This window comes from Dasypus novemcinctus, chromosome 10 (assembly GCF_030445035.2).
Source record: "Dasypus novemcinctus isolate mDasNov1 chromosome 10, mDasNov1.1.hap2, whole genome shotgun sequence".
NCBI lineage: Eukaryota > Metazoa > Chordata > Mammalia > Cingulata > Dasypodidae > Dasypus > Dasypus novemcinctus.
Genome location: NC_080682.1, coordinates 35,891,601 through 35,905,073, shown reverse-complemented (window position 1 = coordinate 35,905,073; position 13,473 = coordinate 35,891,601). Strand labels below are relative to the sequence as shown.

Below are 13,473 nucleotides of genomic sequence, written 5' to 3'. Positions count from 1 at the left end.
TGAAGTTCAAACATAAACTACTCTGCTTCTCTCTGGGAGAAGCAGCAGCAACTCTGTTCATAAGAGTAACTGAGTTCATGAAGCACAGTGTATGCTTCCCTCATCAGCCACATTTTAGTGAAGAGAGAAGGATGTTGGTTATTTTCTTCCTGAAAGTAACTATGGGCTTGGCAGGATTTTTTGGAGGTGAGAATGAATTCACTTTTTCCTCTAAAGTGAGGAAGAACTTTGATGACCCATTTACTGGCCCCAGTCTCTGAATATCATCAAAGATTACCAATAGTACCTTTCTTTTTGTACATATGACTTTATGTTTGGATTCCCAAAGTTTTTTTTGTTTGTTTGTATTTTTGTATTTGTTTTTTAATATATTTTTTATTTATTTTTAAAAGATACATAGATCATAAAATGTTACTTTAAAAAATACAAGGGGTTCCCATATGCCACGCTTCCCATACCCTCTGCTTTCCCATATCAACAACTTCTTTTATTAGTTAGATTGTATTTCCCAAATATTTTAACTCTTTTGAGTTGCTTTCCTTATTCTTATTTATTTCCAAATCTCTACAGTAAATTCTGTGACAAATTTATGAGATAACATGTGTAAAATACCATACAGTACCACAATTACACCTAGAATATGAGGATTGGCTGGATGCATAATACCTTACTTTGACCTATTTCTTTTTTCCAACTGCTGAAACTATTTAACTCAGTCATGCCTTTCTTGATTGATTTTCCTGTTTCTTCTTATACATATTATTGAAATCTCCTTCTTAGTTCACCATGGAAATATGCCTCTTTCAATCTATCCCTCGAATTCACCCAAATGATGACGCTTTCATTGAATTTATCTTTGGTTCCAACTTGAGAGACTTACATATGAGAATCCTTAGGCCCAGAATCTAAGTCTTCATTAGCTGTAGTAGCTGTTGTCCAATATTTCTAAGTTTTTGTGAAGTTTTGCACTACTACCAACAATGCAGCTGATTTTAAATGTTTATATTAGTAACTTTATTAATTTTTCTTTTCTCTTTATTGGTCATGCTAAAGATTTCTGATTTTTATTAGCCCTTTCAAAGAAACAACTTTGGATGTGTTGATATTCACTATTTAAGACTAAGGCATTTCTCCTTTACTTATTTTATTATATCCTTTTCTCAGTATTTAATTTGCTTTTATGTTACTAATTCTTTTTTTAATCTCAAAATAATCTTTATTTGAATTCATAAGTACATTAGTTTAATAGACTAATGCACTTTTTTCTTATTCTCAGAATACATGGGTTTATTTAGTACATTAGATATTAAAACTGGTATATGATTTTGGCGTGACCTGAAAATTTTCATTTCTCGCCAATTCCCACGATTCTATCTTTAAGGCTGGAATTCTTTGATTTACTCAGTTTTTTAAAAAGCCAGACATAGAGATATGTGTGCCAATTTTCAAACCCTTCATGTGCGAGGAGTGGGGTGGGTGGGCTATGTGGGAACCTCTTATATTTTTCAGTGTAACATTTTTTTGTGATCTATGTATCTTTAAAAGGAAAGACAATTTAATAAATAAAAAAGAAAGATAGTATAGGATCCACTTTCCTACTTCGTATTTCAGTGTCAAGGCTTTGCTCCTCTTCTCTCCTCAGATCTGAGGGATTTTGGAATTCTTTTGAGAATTCTGTGAAACAAAGGTAAAAGTATAAATGCAATTCACAATAGATTAAAAACAAGACAAAGTGCACACATGGTACACTTTGGACACACGGTAAACTGACCCTAGATACAGATTGGGATGCTAGAGAGAACTGTTTCCTGCAAGGTTTGTCTCCACAGTTACTGTCCATAGGACTCTGACAAGCTGTAGGAATATGCAGGTGCAGGCTCGAGAGCCCATCTTCATCTCCAACTTTGTGGAATGGGACTTTACATCACTTGGCTGAGCCCTATGTTCCCCTGTGCCACCTGGACAAAGCCCCAGGGAGAGTGACCTCCCAGGGTATCCACATTGGAACTAAATCTTGATACCTAGAATACTTAAATGATTATTTACCAAACTCCTTGTTTTTATATCTTAGTGATGATAAATCTATATAGCCATAGATTTTTAAAAGATACCAAGGGGAATTGTATTGAGGCAAATAAATCCAACAGTTTAAAGACAATGTACAACCTACTTTCAATGGTGTAAGTTACAAAGGGTCATTAAAATAAATAACTGATTATCTTAATAATAATAATAACTAGATTCAGGGATTTTTTCATATAAACTCTTCCAACCATGAAATCCAATGTTCAAATTGATGGACTATTGCATTCTATAATATGTCAAAGAAGAACTAATACCAATTATATAAAAATATGTCCAGATCTCATTCTCTTACCAGCATTTCTCTCCTAATTATGAATTACAGTGGCTTCTATACATTCCATCACATTTTCTGCATGCATGATCATATCATCTATAATGCAAACAGTTTTACTTCTGGGTTGGCCTTTTTTTAATGAGAGAGTTTAACAGAGTTACAAAATAAGTTCAATATACAAAAATCAATTTTCATCTGGGACTAGTAAAAGAATCAGGAATTTATATTTTATATAATCACTTTTAAATTCCTAGAGCTGCTGTAGCAAAGTCTCACAAAATAGGTTGCAAAAAACAATGGAAATTTATTTTCTAACATTTCTGGAGGCTCAAAGTCCAAAATCAATTTCTCATTAGGACCATGCTCCCTCAGAAAGCTTAGCTGAGATGAGAATACATCCAGGAATCCTCTAGCTTCTTGGGATTGCCGGCCATCCTTTGTGTACCTTAGCTTTAAGTGCATCTTTACAATCTTTGCTTCCGTCTCCACATAGCCTTCTTTCCCTTGCCAGACTCTATAATCAAATTTTCCTTATTGTATAAGGAGGTCATGTTAGATAATGCCCAGTCCAATCCATATATATCTCATTTTAAGTAGCTACATCTTCAAAGACCCTATTTCCAAATAAGGTCACATTCACAGGAATAGGGTTTAGGACTTGAAGGGGGGGACACACAAATCAACCCAAAAAAAGTCATTTATAACAACATCAATATATGAAATATATGGATAATTGTGACATGATATGGTGCAGGAAATGTACATTGACAATGTAATTATGCTGATATTTTTAAAAAGGACCTTAACAAAAAGAAAGGAATGTTTTGTTCAGAGCTGAATATCTCAACATTATCAAGATTTTAATTCTTCCTAAATTAATCTCTAAACAAATTCTAACAAATTTGTTAAATCCTGAACAAATTCTAACCTGATAATTTTTATGTATAAATACACAACCTGATTTTTAAAATTCATATATAAGTGAATAAATCTAGGTTAGTTTGCAACTTAAAAAAAAAACAAGTTTTGAGAATTTACAATGCCTGATATAAGGGTATATTATGAAGATACAGGCAATCAAAATGATGTAATGTTTTCATACATATAGACAATCAATGAAACTGAACTGTACATATATGCTCAGTTAAATTTCAACAAAATTCTCTTTGTAACTGACTGGAGTAAGGAGTCTTTGCAGTAAATGATGATGTAATATTTGGACATTCATGATTATAAATTAAACCTTACACTCTACCTCAAATAATGTACAAAATTACTTCAAAGAGAACTAAAAATAATAATCAAGTGCAAAAGTACAAAATATTTTAAAAAACAGAAACAAAAACAGAGGTAAGAAATTTTTGATCTTGGATTGGACAAAAAGTCCTTAAATGCAATTCCAAAGGTATGCTCATTAATATATATATAAATTGGACCTCATCAAAATGAAAAGTTTTGCAACAAAACCAATAGCAATGACTAATAGCAAGAAGAATTAAGGATTGATTGGGTACTGTTCCACTTTACACATGTGGTCCCCTCATTCCTTTCTAATGAGTATTCCTGTGGGTGTTTGTGGGGAAGGATAGTAGGAAGTATGACCAGCTACCTCTTTCTGTATATTAATACAGGCCAATTTGAGAGAAGCGTGGTCAACCTTAGGCATTATGGTGAGGTGAATGATTAGTAAAATACTGGGTTCTTAAATCCTTCATTTAGAAGTGCTATAATCCTTCATTACCTCAGGGTTCCTTAACTTTCAAGAAACCTAAAAACAAGAATGAAACTTGGAATTAACCATTTATTTCACTTAAAGAAAGACACAAAGTCTTGATCTGCTACTTACTGTTTCAGCTGTTTTTAGCCTCTAGAAACTTTGTTTCCTTATCTGAATAGTACAGCTTATAATACTTATTTTTCATATGTGCATTTTTGTGAGGATAATTGATATAATGAACTTAAATTGCACAATATTTTCTCCATAAAATGTTATCATTATAATTTTCTAAGAAATTCATCTGAACTATATACATTACTGTAAAATACAGATTTACTGATGTTTTTTAAAAATAGAGAATGTGGTTTTAAAGAAAAATCAAGCATAAAATACAGGATTCCCACATACAAACCTATTATTAACACCTTGTATTTGTGTGGAATATTTGTTGCAATTGATGAAAGCACACTTTTATAATTTTATATAGTCCATGGTTTAATCTAGAGTTTACTGTTTGCTTAGTGCAGTTCCATATGAAAACGAAGAATGAGATTGGAGGATTCACACTTCACAAAACCACTGTAATCAAAATTGCAATAACTGGCACAAAGAGAGACATATAGACCAATCAAATCAAACTGAGAATTCAGAAATCAATCCTCACATTTATAAGCAATTGATTTTTTTAAAGATTTATTTTTATTTATTTCTCTGCCTTCCATCCCTCCCCCCCCCCCCCCGTTGTGTGCTCTCTGTGTCCATTCACTGTGTGTTCTTCTGTGTCCACTTGCATTCTTGTCAGTGGCACCAGGAATCTGTGTCTCTTTTTGTTGTGTCATCTTGCTGCATTAGCTCTCCATGTGTGTGGCAACCACTCCTGAGCAGGCTGTACTTTTTTCACATGGGGTGACTCTCCTTGCAAGACACATTCCTTGTACGTGGGGCTCCACATGGGGGACACCTCTATGTGGCACAGCACTCCTTGCGCACATCAGCACTGTGCATGGGCCAGCTCACCACACAGGTCAGGAGGTCCTGAAGATTGAACCCTGGACCTCCCATGTGGTAGGTGGATGCCCTATCAGTGGAGCCAAATCCACTTCCCAGCAAATGATTTTTGACAAAGGATCAAAGATGGCTCAATTGGGAAAGAAAAGTCTCTTAAAAAAATAGACTTCCATTTCAAAAAAAAAAAAAAAAAAAAAATTAAAAAGGACCCATATCTCATGCCTAATACACACAAATTTTTTTAAATCAACTAAAAATGGATCAAAGACCTAAATAATAAGAGGGAAAACTAGAAAATTCATTGAAGAAAACATCAGAAAACATCTTTAGCACTTTGTATTAAAAAATGTTTACTTAAGCTTTATATCTGGCGCACAAACAACACTAAAAAAAAATATATGAATGAGGTTTCATCAAAATGAGAAACTTTTACACCTCACAGGACTTTTCAGTGAAAGTACAACAACCTACACAATGGGAAAAATTACTTGGAAGCCACATATCCCATAAAGGTTTAATATCCAGAATATATAAAGAAATCCTTCAACTTAACAATAAAATTTTTTAAAAACCCAATTTAAAAATGTGTTAAAGACTTGAACATACATTTCTCTGAAGAAGATATACAAATGCCCAGAAATCACATGAAAAGGTGTTCAACATCTGTGACTGGAATTAGAAGCTCCATTTCCCAAGAACTGGGGAGGAGGAGACAGTTGTCCACTGATTTTGACTATGGATTAGTAAACTTGGCTAGTTAAGGTATAACCTTAGAAACAGCTAGGATGTGAATTTGTCCATGTCAGAAAGAGGCCAGTAGCCAACATTTTTACTCTGCCCCCAGCCTGAGGGGAAACCAGTATCAAAAATCACAGTGACTGTAGGAAATGGTTTCTTTCACCCAGATCGGCCTGCAGCCCTATCCTAGGCTTCAACCCCACCTCTGGCAGGGAGGAAGATGACAGGCCTGCCCCACTCTATCTAGATAACTGCAGGTACCTTTGGCTGGCACAGACTGAATAATTGGAAGTCTACAGGGGCAACTACAGTCATCTTGGAAACACTGCATAGATTGCTGCCCACACCTGCAGCTCCATCCCTACCCTAGGCAGGGGAGAATTGAACACGAAGAGTCATCACTCTCTCTGGGAAGCTACAGTCTAGTCCTGCACAATGTGGATTATTCCATACAGCTGTGACTCTGTCCTACCTCTAGCAAAGGAGAAAGTTGGGAGAAGCTTCATTGGTCTCTGGGGCGATGAGGGCAGCTTGAGCCTCCATAGATTGTAACACCAATTACATCCTTGGCTCCTACTGCACAATCAGCAAGGTAGAAAGGGCAGGAAGCCCTAAACTAAAGAGAAAAACTGCACCCAAAATAAATACTCTAGTAAGCCTGATGCCAAGACACCAACAAAAAATTATAGTCCACACCAAGAAACGGGAAGATATGGCACAGTGAAAGCAACAAAATAAGCCTACTGATGACATAAAGAAGTTGAGACAACTAATCATAGATGTTCAAACAAATATCCTTAATAAATTATGTGAGATGGCTAAAGAGATTAAGAACATTAAGAAGACATTGGATGAGCGCAAAATGAATTTGAAAGCACACATAGAAAAATACCAGAACTTATGGGAATGAAAGGCACAATAAATGAAATTTAAAAACCCAAATGGAAGCGTGTTTGAAAGCTATTGTTTCAATATCTGTACATCAACTGCAGCAAATATAATATAAACATGTAAAAAGATCATTGCTGGGGAAGGGACAAAGTGTTTGATGTTGGATATGTGGGAGTACCATATATTGTATATATGAATTACTGTGATCTAAAACTTTTGTGAAGACAAACTGAATAAGTAGAAAAAAAAAGGAAAGGATGTATACACTGAAGAATAAATGGAAGAAATTACGTTGCCATTGTACATACAGCACAACACCTATAGCAGTGATTAAAGGCACAATGTCAAAAACAAAGCTTTTTCATTATTTCATTTTTTGATATCCCAATTTATTTTTACTTTAATTTTTTTCAATTAATATGCATTCTATATCTAACCTTTAAACCCCTCACTATATTCCATTTTACTATTAATGGAACCTGGCAATATATTAGGCTTCATTTTTAAAGAAGTTTCAGGCCACAGAGAAGTTCAAATATGGCAGGGGAGGAACACTGGTGTGGGGTATTATTGATAGAGGGCACATGGTTGGGAGGGAGTTCCCCAGGGCATGTATACAGGGTACAAAAAAATGTTTGGATGTTTTCATAGTGGTTTCAGTTAAAAACAACAACTGAGGGAGTGCTGAGTTCCTAGCCAGGGGAGTACTATCACATTCTCCAATAGAACAGCAACAATCCCCCAAGTGCAATGGCAAAGACCGATAAAGACAGATGGTCCAACAATGAGCCCTTGATGCTGACAGCTATGATTATGAGCCTGTGTGCCTGAAATATGAACTAAGCCTATAGCTGCAGGGTGCCTTAGAGTTACCTTCTGAGAGCCTCCACGTTGCCTAAATGTGGCCACTCTCTAAGTCAAGCTCAGCATGTAAATGCATCACCTCCCATGAGCATGGGACATGATTCCCAGGGATGAGCCTCCTTGGCCATGAAGGATTACTACCAAGTACCAGCTGATGATGTAACTACAAAAAGATCTTGAATAAAAGGGTCAACCCAGACCAGGAGAATATATCAGCCATAATGTAATATTAGGAGTTACAAATCACTTTACGACTTTGGATAAAAGGGGGAAATGGAAAGGACAAATGAATTTATATGGCTATGAATCTCCAAAAAAGAGTTGAGAGGTCATCAGATGGGTAATGCTTATGCACGCCTAAGCAGGGTCCCAGATACAGCCAAAGAGATAGAAGCCCAGGTACTGGTACTCTTGAGGGTTACAGAGACCCACAGTTTCTACAGTCATGGCAGATGGCTCTGGAGTTCAATGCCATGCCAGTTGGCCCTACATTGGAGTTTGTGTTCCTGAGTGTGATGGAGTTGGATTCAGATATGACCTTTCTACACGTGACTCTTCTGTTACTTTTACTGGACCTGTGGTTGATGCTAGAGTAAGTTTATACTCAGGAGACCTGAATCTCTGGATTGTCCATGATACAGCCAGGCTCTGAGCCTCAGGAAACTTGCAACTCCTACCGTTTGGTTTATTGGACTTACCCTGGCCAGTTAATAGGGAGGTGAAACAGGTCAACCACCACACCAGGGACCCAAAAGTGCCTACAACTGCAAGCAGGAATATTGCATCCACCATCCTTGTGGAATATAGGCCCCCTCTTGATATAGATGGGGAGTGGTCATAACCATCACAAGGTCCACAGGCTGGAGGAACAGAGTATGGATTAGAGTGTACTTACTGATATTCTACTATGGAACTATTGTGATTAATAATGAAAGAAATTGTAACATTGATGTGGAGAAAGTGGCCAGAGTAGTTGCTGAGGGTAGGGAGAGGGAAGAGGAGATGATATGAGGGCGTTTTCAGATCTTGGAGTTGTCCTGGGTGGTACTGAATGAACAGATGCTGGACATTGTATGACCTGCCTTGGCCCACTGTGTGGACTGGGGGAGAGTGTAAACTACAATGTAAACCACTATCAATGTGGCGCAGCAGTGCTCCAAAATGCATTCACGAAATGCAATGAATGTGCCACGATGATGAAAGAGGTTGTTGATGTGGGAAGAGTGGCGTGAGGTGGCTGGGGGGTATATGAGAACCTCAATTTTTTTTAATGTAACATTTAAAAAAATAAAGAAGAAAAAAAAAGAAAAAGAAAGAAAAGACAATGGAATCATATAATAGCAGATGTGAGGAGGAAGAAGAAAGGATTGGTCAGTTTAAAGAAAAGGCCTTTGAATGTGAATATACAAAAGAACAGATGAAGAAAAGAATGGGAAAAAAATGAACAAGGTTTTGGGGAACTAAATGACTGCAAAAAACATATGCATCATGGGTGTCCTAGAAGGAGAAGAGAAGGGAAAAGGGGCAGAAGGAATATTTGAAGAAATAATGTTAGAAAATTTCCCAACCCTATTGAAGGACATAAATATCCCTGTCCAAGAAAGTACAACATGCTACCACTCAAAAAAATCCAAATAGACTAACTCTGAGACACATACTAATCAGAATGTCAAATGCCAAAGACAAAGAGAATTCTGAGAATGGTGAGAGAAAAGCAATGCATAATATATAAGGGATACCCAATAAGATTAAGTTATGATTTCTCACCAGAAACCATAGAGGCAAGAAGACAACGGTATGATATATTTAAGATACTACAAGAGAAAAACTTCCAGACAAGAATCTTATATCCAGCAAGATTGCCTTTCAAAAATGAGCATGAGATTAGAATATTCACAGATAAACAGAAACTGAGAGAGTTTCTAACTAAGAGACAGGATTTTCAGGAAATACTAAAGGGTGTGCTAGAGCCTGAAAAGAAAAGACAGGAAAGAAAATTCAGGAAGATAGTCTAGAAATGAAGATTTTATCAATAAAAGTAAACAAAAGTATCAAAAACATGGGGAAAATAAAAGATGACAGAAAAAATAAAATAGGAATAAACTTAACCAATGGTGTAAAGCGTTTGTATTCAGAAAACTGCAACTCAATGTTAAAAGAAAAAGTCCGAAATAACTGGAAGAACATTCCATGCTCATGGATTAGAAGACTAAATATCTCTAAGATGTAAATTCTACTCAGATTGATACACAGATTCAATGCAATCCCGATAAAATGTCCACCAGCATTTTTTAAAATTGAAAACATGATTATCAAATTTATTTAAAGGTAAGGTGTCCCAAATAGCCAGAAACATCTTAGAAAGGAAAAGTGAAGTCTCATTTCCAGATTTTAAATTATATTACCTAGCTATAGTTGTAAAAACAGCATGATACTGGCATAAAGACAGACACATAGGCCAATGGAACCAAACTGATGGTTCAGAAACAGACCCTCACATGTATGGTAACATAATTATTTGACTAGCCTGCAAACCCACACAGCTCAGGCAGAACAGTCCATTTGACAAATGATGCTGAAAGAATTAGACACCCATAGCTGAAAGAATGAAAGAGGACTCCTATCTCACACTTTTTACAAAAATTAACTCAAAATGGATCAAAAAACGTAAAAATAAAAGCAAGAACCATAAAGCTATTAGAAGAAATTGTGGGTAAATATCTTTAAACCCTTATAGTAGGTAGTTAATTCTAAGAGGAGATAAGAGGAGGACTGAGATGGACTACTGGTGTTTAATGTATGTAGAAGTTCTCATTAGCTTTAATGTAAAAGTGTGGAAATATATATAGTGGATGGTAACAAATAGCGAGTTTATTTTAAATAGCTAATTTAAATAGCTAGTTTAAAAATTGTGAATGTGGCTGAAAATGGTAGTCTAGGGATGTAAATACTAATTGACAGAATGCTAGAGAATAATCTAGGAACTGAATAGCACAATAAACTAAGAGGTGGATGAGAATTGCTGTTGGTGGTACAAATGCAAGAGAGTCCTTTGTGAGCTAAAGCAAATGTACGTCACTACCGCAGGGTGGTGGGAATGTGGAGAAGCATGGGAAAAATACAGCTGGAGTGACCTATGCACTGTGGTGAGCAGTAATAATGTAATATGCTTGCATCTAAGCCAAAGATGTACTGTGTTTATAATGGGGCAGTATGGAGAATGTGTGCCAAATGTACACTATGGATGTGGTAACAATCAGAATATTATTTTATCTGTAACAAATGCTCCACCACAGTATGGTGTGCTGATAGAGGAGTGTTGTTTGGGAATTGTACACATGTGCATGATTGTTTTATGAGTTTACAACTTCTGTCATAAAAAAATATATTTAAAAAATAATAAGAGGGTGGGTTAGGAGGAAAATACACCAAATGTAAGATAAGGGCTACAATTAGTCGTAAGATTTTGACAATATTCTTTCATAATCTGTAACAAATGTCTCATGACAATGCAAGATGTTGGTGGAGGGTTGATGTATAGGACCCCTATATAATGTTATTAATGTTTACTTTGTAAGCCCACAACTCTTACTATACACTCATTGTTTATGTATGTTCATATATAAATGATATAAAGATAATAATACAATAGGGTGGGTTGGGGGAAAATACTTTGGTTTGTAGTAATATTTTGACAATGTTCTTTAATCATTGGTTTAAAGTGTTTAACAAAAAATGCAAGGTATTGGAGGTAGGGTGAGTTATGAGAGTTCTGTATGATGCTATGTATGTTTATTTTGTAAGTTCACAACTATTAATATACACTTTTTGTTCATGTATGTTCGTGTGTGAGTGAAATACTTCAATGAATTTTTTAATAATGAAAAAAAAAGTAACAGAAACATTCCTATCATAACCCCTGATGTTATTTTTTAAAAAGAAGAAAAAGGCTTAAAACTTCATACAATCAGTAAAATAATATGGGCTTTATTTCTGCAGTTATAACTACACATGCATTGGCTGCTGTACATTGCCCATGGGAGCTTTCCCCCTGGGTCTTTTCTGTGTCTTTTAATTCAAGGTATTGTCAAAAACCATTCCTACAAGAATTTTTTGTAGAAAAGAATCATGAGAGGCAGAGACATTCCACATCTATTTGCAGCTTTCATAGCAGAGTTAAAGAGAAATAAAAGGATCCCATTTGAATGTCATCTAGACATACTGAAAATATGTAAAATGTGGCAGAAGTAAATGTTATGGTTAATACGTATGTGTATTTATGTATAACATGTATGTGTATGTGAATGTCTGTATGAAAGTTTGGAGATAAATCATCTGGGACCGAAGCAACTCTATTATATTTACATATTTGAACTTATTAAATTCAAATTTTAAAGTATTTTTTTATATATTTTTGCTAATTGAGGTGTGCTGATTGAGCATATGAAAAGTATCTAATGTAATACCTAGATTATATTATTACTTGAATTATGGTATCTATTAAACTCTAAATTCATAATTTTACTGAATATCACCTGTAGTCATCTAATCAAACAACCAATGTACTACTTTCTCTGCCACCTCTCTCTCATGGATGTCTTCTTCAACTTTGCTGTTGTTCCCCAGCTAATCAGGGACTTAGCTGCAGAGAGAAAAAGCTTTTCCTACAATTGTATGACCTAACTCTTTGCTGCCCATTTGCTGACAGGTGTGGAAATATTCATCTTGGTGTCCATGGCTTTTGACCCCTGTGTTGCCATTGTCAAGCCCCTGCACTACATGGTCATCATGAACCGTCAGAGGTGTAACACACTGATCTACGCCTGGGGCTTGGGTTTTTGGCATTCTACTGCTCTAGTGCTCATGGTCCTTAATTTACTTTTCCGTTGCCCAAATCAGATCAATCACTACATGTGTGATGTGAAGCCTCTTTTGAAACTGGTCTGCAAAGATATTCATGTGATTAGTATTTTAGCTATTGTCAATGCAGGGATGGTTGTGATTGTAGTCTTTCTTGTCCTGGTGGCTTCGTATGTAAACATTGTACAGTCTTAGGATCCATTCCTCTGCAGGATACACAAAGCTCTCTCAAACTGTAGCTCTCACATTGTGGTTGTAGTTTTGTTTTTTTGTGCCGTGTAGGTATACCAATGCTCTACCTACTGAGAGTGAAAAAAAGTACAAGGAAATCTCTGTGTTTTAAACTGTGATTACACCCATTCTGAATCCTCTCATCTATACCTTGAGAAATACAGAGATGAAAATTGCCACGTGAAAGGTATGTTCCCAAATCAAAGTAAATAAAGTGATATTCCTTGGGCTTCAAATCATGTGTTTCCAGTATAGTTATCATTGGAGATAATGTATAAAAAAATGTAAGCATTCTTTGGGAGTACTAAATGACCTCTGAACTTGAATGAGCCAAAGAATCAAATTATTGTTATTTCTATAGCAATCTACATGGGGAGGGTCCAACCTAGTTCTAGGTGTCACCATTTAGATTTGAAAAATGTGAGAAATATCTTCCTAAAACACATCACTAATTATGTCACTCCCCTATACAAAAGTTTCCATGTGAACTATTTTCCATGGAATAAAATCCAACATACCTTCTCACATTTTAATTAGAAAATTTCCCAAATTGGTCCACGTCTTAACTTGCTAATCTTAGAACACACTACATTGGAAGAAAGTACTGTTTTACATGATGCTAGGCCAGGAAATATGTTCAAAAATGACTGTCAATTTCTAATCATGTGCTCTTGGCATGTGTTTGATTTTGATGTTTTTGAAATGTTTATGAGGGTAATATTATGCTTTGTACAGGTATGAGTATGTGGACTAAAACACATTAACTTTGCTATGGCATAAGGCATAACAGAAACTTTTCTCTTTT

The 13,473-nt window shown here is 35.6% G+C and overlaps 1 non-coding gene and 1 pseudogene across 1 annotated transcript; one reads left to right on the top strand and one right to left on the bottom strand.

Annotated features, from left to right (window-relative positions):
• Nucleotides 1-1,799: 1,799 nt before the first annotated feature.
• Nucleotides 1,800-2,005, bottom strand: LOC111766966 (small nucleolar RNA SNORA73 family). The gene has a single exon (XR_002798876.1). It is a non-coding gene; the product is annotated as a small nucleolar RNA SNORA73 family (small nucleolar RNA).
• Nucleotides 2,006-7,913: 5,908 nt separating this feature from the next.
• LOC101438670 (olfactory receptor 4P4-like) lies at nt 7,914-12,852 on the top strand (annotated as a pseudogene).
• The last annotated feature ends 621 nt before the right edge of the window (nt 12,853-13,473 follow it).